At 47.4% G+C, this 6,127-nt stretch overlaps 1 non-coding gene across 1 annotated transcript; it reads right to left on the minus strand.

Annotated features, from left to right (window-relative positions):
• Positions 1-5,451: 5,451 nt before the first annotated feature.
• Positions 5,452-5,523, minus strand: trnae-uuc (transfer RNA glutamic acid (anticodon UUC)). Its single transcript has one exon. It is a non-coding gene; the product is annotated as a tRNA-Glu (tRNA).
• Positions 5,524-6,127: the final 604 nt, after the last annotated feature.

A 6,127-nucleotide genomic window follows, 5' to 3' on the forward strand; every position in this document is an offset into this window, starting at 1 on the left:
GTATTGGTGGATAATTACAGTTAGTGCAAACACAGCTAGCCATCGATAAATATTAATCCTGTTCACTTCAATGGCCAATTTCAATTCAGAAACCAAGTGCACTCGGCTGCATGTAACATAGACAACATGACAAAATGGCTGATAGGAGGAGAAACGGGGCATTGAGGAGGAGTGAAATGTTTGCTTTTGGTCACCTCCACAATTGTTAGAAAAACAGGTTGAAAGGATTCTTAAAAGGTGGCTGAAGTAATGGTGTGGCTTTACACTTCAGACAGCGCAAAGTGGAAGACAACTTTCTAGTGGAAGAAAAAGACATTTCTTATTTCTGAAAGAACTGGGAAACAGAAGAGGGGATGAAATCTGACTTGGGAGCTATTTCCTATTTGTTGAGGATGTTGCTTCATCACAGTCTTGGTTTAGAGCCTAAGCTCTTCATCAGGAATAAAGGGTGGCCCAAAGGGGCTGACAGATAAATGGGAAGGACGTAGGGCTGGGGGAAAGGCAGCTGGGAGTGTAATAGGTAGATGGAGGTAGGGATTGATGGTGATAGGTCAGAGATGAGGGTGAAGCAAATAAGTGAGAAGCAAGGTGGACAGGTATGACAGGTCAAGAGGTTGATGTCGAATTGGAAGGTTGGATCTGAGACAAAGTACGGGAGAGGAAATGAGGAAAGTGATGAAATGTACATTGATCCCATGTAATTGGAGGGTCCCAAGGCAGAAGATGATATTTTTCCGACAAGCGTCGGGTAGCAAGAGTTTGGCAGTGGAGGAGGCCCAGGACTTGCATGTCCTTGATGGAAGGGGAGGGGGAGATAAAGTGTTCAGCACAGGCGTTTAGTTTCTGTGACCCAGAGCTGTTCCCTCAAACATTCCGCTAGTTGGCGTCCAGTTTCCTAAATGTGGATGAGACCATATTGCGAGCAATGGACATAATCTTATAAATAGATTGCATAAATCTTAGCCTGCTGGAGTTATTTTCTTTTACTAAGTTAAAGAAAACTTTAATTAAATTGGGTGACTGCATGAAACGGTTTGATGGTCAGATTTGAATCATCACACCCAAATGAGACAATGCAATGAATATCAGTGAACTGCTCTTTTTGTTAAAAACCACAAGTTCTTGATTTATTTTCACAACTTACTGGTATTCACACCTGCACATTCAATGTCAAACTCTGACATCAGAAATGAAATTACAGCATTAATTTTGACTTACAATATTCGAACAAACAAATTAATAGCACACAGTGAATACCAAGTCTGATTCATATGAAATTAATTTGACCAAAAAAACATAAAATCAAGCTGGGAGATAAGAAATGGGGGAAGGGCAGAAGGCAAGAAATGCAGCATCATAGAAGGTGCTCCTCCAGGGAGTGTATTTTACCAACTACAGCTGCTCAATATAAACAAACACTCTGACATGATCCTCCGGTTTTAATGTGAACCATAGCCCTATACAGTAGGTTCCATTTAAACGAGCTAATAGATACAAGTCTTGAGCAAATCCAGCCTCCAGCCGGACCCCCCGCTTCTTGGAGCTCGGGCCTTCCTCCAGCTCCGGGGGGTTGCTGCCACTGCCACTCCTCCACTGAAGAAGCCTTGGGAAGCAGGTGTAAAGGCAAGATACAGAACAGAGCACCTTTGCAAATGAAAGCAGCTTACAGAGACATTGAGCAACAGCATCACATGTTTTTGACCCATCGACCTCTGGGTCATGTGCCCAGCACACTCCCACTGCACTACTCTGCTTCTGGACACCCAACAGCTGGATTGTGGATCAGATTAAAGTAGGTCCTAAACTCTGACAACATCGGTACACAAGGCAGTGAAGAAAGGTTTCAGCACACCGGCCTTCATCAGTTAGGGAATTGAGTATAGATGTTGACAAGTTAAGTTGTAGTCATACAGGACGTGGATGAGGCTGCACCTGGAATATTGTGATCAGTTTTGTTCCCCTTGATGTTCTGACTTCTGACTTCTTCAACTCTGGGTTCGTGTTGAACTTGATGGGATACTTTGCCCAACTCAGCATTTTTAAACAGTATCGTTCGGAGGGATTCATTTAAAACTTTTCAGGAGGTGAGCTCAACAAGACTGAAAAATTCAATGTTACTTGGACTCTACTTTAAACTTACATCAGGACCAGTAGTCAGAGACATGTACAGCATTGAAACAAACCCTCCGGTCCAACTTGTCCATGCTGACCTGATATCCTAAAATAATCTAGTCCCATTTGACAGCAACTGACCCATATACTCTGGCAGCTCATTTCATATGTGTACCACCCTCTGCATGAAGAAGTTGTCACTTTAATTTCGCCTTTCACCCTAAATGTCTACTCTCTAGTTCTGGACTCCCCCATCCCAGGGAAAGGACCTTGTTTATTACACTGTCCATGCCCCTCATAATTTTGTAACCTCTATTAGGTCACTCCTCTGCCTCCGATGCTCCACTGAAAACAGCCCCAGCCTATTCAGCCTCTCCCTGTAGCTCAAACCCTCCAACCCCCAGCAACATTCCCGTAAGTCGTTTCTCATCGAGAAGTCAACGTTTCAGTCCTGAAGAAGGGTTAATACCCAAAACGCTGACTACTCCACATCCTGGTGTTGCCTAGCTTGCTGTATTCTCCCAACCTCCTGCTTGCCTACATCGGGTTGCAATATGTACTGGCTCAGTGGTTACCACTGCAGCCTCACAGCACTGGGGACCCAGGCTTGATTCCAGCCTTGGGTGGCCGTCTGTGAGGAGTTCGCACATTCTCCCAGTGTCTGCGTTGGTTTTCTTTGGGTGGACCTCTTTTCTTTCATAAACCAAAGATGTGCAGGTCATGTGGATGGGCCATGCTTAATTGCCCATAGAGTTAGGTACATTAGTCAGAGGGAAATGGGTCTGGATGGGTTACTCTTCGGAGGGTTGGTGTGGACTTGTTGGGACGAATGGCCTGTTTCCAGACTGTAGTTAATCTCATCTGCACTACTTTTGTCACTAACGAATGGCAGAGTAAACTCGACGGGCCGAATGGCCTAACGTATGCTCCGATGGTCTTGCAGTCTTATTTTCTCTGGATCATTTCATTGGCAATGCACAGTCCCTGGCTCAATGAGCAGCAGTGTCCACTGAAAGCAAAGCTCAGAGGTTCGAAGAACTCCTACAATGTGGAAACAGGTCCTTCAGCCCAACACAACTGCACTGATCTTCCAAAGACTAACCCACTCAGATCCATTTTCCTACCCTCCATAAATTGCACACAGACCCCAAAGGGTGGAATTATTCCTGGGTTCCTGGTGCCATGAGGCAGCAGTGCACACCCTGAGCCACCATGGGGTTGTGGTTGTGGGGGGTGGGGGAGGCAATTGCAGTCCATCAGAAACAAAAACAGCCCGCCTACTCTCCCACTGCACCCACTGTCAGAGCTGGCAGGAGATTCAGTCCTGGGGCGTTCCCAAGGCAGCGTCACCAGTAGGATCTGATTGCTGGGAGCGCTGGTGCCCCCGCTGGTGCTTCTGCAAGTTGCAGGAAAACATGAACCTCTTCCCATACTCGGGCCAACTGAAGGGCATCTCCCCGGTGTGGACACATTGGTGCTTCAGTAGGGCGGAGGAATTGCTGAAGGCCTTCCCGCACTTAGGGCAGCAGAATGGCCTCCCCAAACACCCCCCCCCCCGCCTCCCTTCCCCCATGTGTGGACTAGCTGGTGCTTCAGCAGCGTGGAGGAGCGGGTAAAGACCTTCCCACATTCGGGGCAGGAGAACAGCTTCTCCCTAGTGTGGACGGACTGGTGCCTCAGCAGGGCCATGGAATTGCTGAAGGCCTTCCTGCACTTATGGCAACTGAACGACATCTGACCAATGGGTCAATAGGTCGGAGGAAAGAGCAAAGCCCTTCCTGCACTCGGGGCAGAAGAGCGGCCTCTCCTCAGTGTGGACCCACTGGTGTCTCAGCAGGTGGGAAGAACAGCTGAAGGCCACCTTGCACTTGTGGCCGGAGAACAGCCTTCCCCGGTGTGGACCAACTGGTTCGTCAGCAGGGCGGAGGAATCACTGAAGGCCTTCCCACACTCAGGGCAGCAGAAGGGCTTCTTCCCCTCTGTGGACCCATTGATTCTTTAGAACCCTTTCAATTTCCACAATATCCTTCTGATAGGAGGAAGACCAGAATTGCACACAATATTCCCAAAGTGGTCTAACCAATGTCCTGTACAGCCACAACATAACTTTCCAACTCCAATACACAGTCAGAGGATTGGGAAACCTCTCAAAACCCACAAAAAACAAACAGGAAAGAATGGAAGGACAAACCGAAGTTTTGAGAGTCAGCTTGGAAGCATCACTGAGAAATCAACGGACTGGGTTTATTGGGTAACCGTTCTCCTTAAATACTCTATATACTTATTTCTCTTGTACACTTCGTAGTTTCTCTGTGCTGCAGTGTGTAGTGGCTTGTTGAAATAATGTCCTGATGCAGCTTCGTTTGTGGGTGTTGGGATGATTGTTTCTGTAGTTAAGTATTTGGTTTGTGTGTGTTGTTTTTCTCTAGACGCTAGTTTGAAGTTCCCCATTGACTGTTCGCTCTACTGTGACAACTAAGAATGGCATTTTGTTGTTGTTCTGCTCCTCTTCAAACCAGGAGCCCCCCTCAGGCCATAGTCTCACTACTTGGAACACCAATACACAGACTATTCAAAGGCATCTACTGAAGACTAAAACACCAAGTCGAAGATTCACGGCACTCCATTTACTCCATCCAAGAATTCTTGAACACAAAAGACACTAAGATAGAAGAGGATGGAATAATGCTGTCCTTTGACATAGAGCCCTGTTCACATCCATTAACATCAACGTGGCCAAAGAAAACTGAAGACACTACTCGAAGAACCAAAGACACAAACACAGCAACAACTTCATCAGCAAAGATAACACTGTCAACCTCGTGGAGCTGTGCCTTACCACCTACTTCCTATTCAGTAACAAGCCCTACAAACAAATAAAGGAAATAACCAATAAACCACCAGTATCAGGATTCCGAGCAGAAGCAATAATGCAGACACTCGAACAAACAGCTCTTCCAACGACCCAACCCAAACTTTGTGTCCGCCACAGTGATGACACTTTTGTCATGAAAAAATGAAACAAATTAGAGGAAACGTACAACACCATCAACAATATACTCACTGGCATAAAATTCACAAAAGAGGAGAACAACACCAAAGTGCGATTTCTAGACGTCACAGTCGAGCGAGCAGTCAATGGTAAATTCAAAACAGCCTCAACAGGAAAACAGCGCACGCGAACTAAGTACTTAGCTACAGAAGCAATCACCCCTACACATACAAACAAACTGAATCAGGACACTATTTCAACGAGCCATTACACACTGCAGCACCCAGTAACTACCAAGACCAAGATGGAACTGAGAGTGGGTAGCCAAATTATCCGCTGAAAATTGCTTCCCTGACCGGGAATCGAACCCGGGCCGCAGCGGTGAAAGCGCCGAATCCTAACCACTAGACCACCAGGGATATATCCGTGCACGTCGGCAGCTCTATTAAAGATTGCTTTCCTGCCCGGAAATCGAACCCACGCCACGGTTTTGAGAAAGCTTCCACCAATGTCATTTCTTGTATCCATTGCTCCCGATGCGGTCTCCTCTACATTGGGGGAACTGGAGACTCCTCGCAGAGTCAAGTCACAGCGCTTGGGGGAGCATCTCCAGGACACCCGCACCAATCAACCCCATCGTCCTATGGCCCAAAATTTCAACCTCCCCCGCCCCGTCCCACTCTGCTGAGGATATGCAGGTCCTGGGACTCCTCCATCGCCGCTCCCTCCCCACCCGATGCCTGGAGGAAGAACGCCCCATCTTCCGTCAGGGATGAATTCAACCCCAGGGCATCTGTTTCCTTATTTTCCCTCCCTCACCTTACCTCAATTCCAACCTTCCAGCTCAGCGCTGTCCTCATGAACTGTCCTACCTGCCAATCTCCCTTCCCACCTATCCGCTCCACCCTCCTCTCTGATCTGTCACCTCCATCCCACCACCATTCACCTATTGTGCTCTTTGCTAATTTCGGCCCAGCACCCCCCAATTTATCTCGCCACCCCTGGAAGCGTCCTGCCTCTATT

Source organism: Hemiscyllium ocellatum (assembly GCF_020745735.1).
Source record: "Hemiscyllium ocellatum isolate sHemOce1 chromosome 27 unlocalized genomic scaffold, sHemOce1.pat.X.cur. SUPER_27_unloc_16, whole genome shotgun sequence".
Lineage (NCBI taxonomy): Eukaryota > Metazoa > Chordata > Chondrichthyes > Orectolobiformes > Hemiscylliidae > Hemiscyllium > Hemiscyllium ocellatum.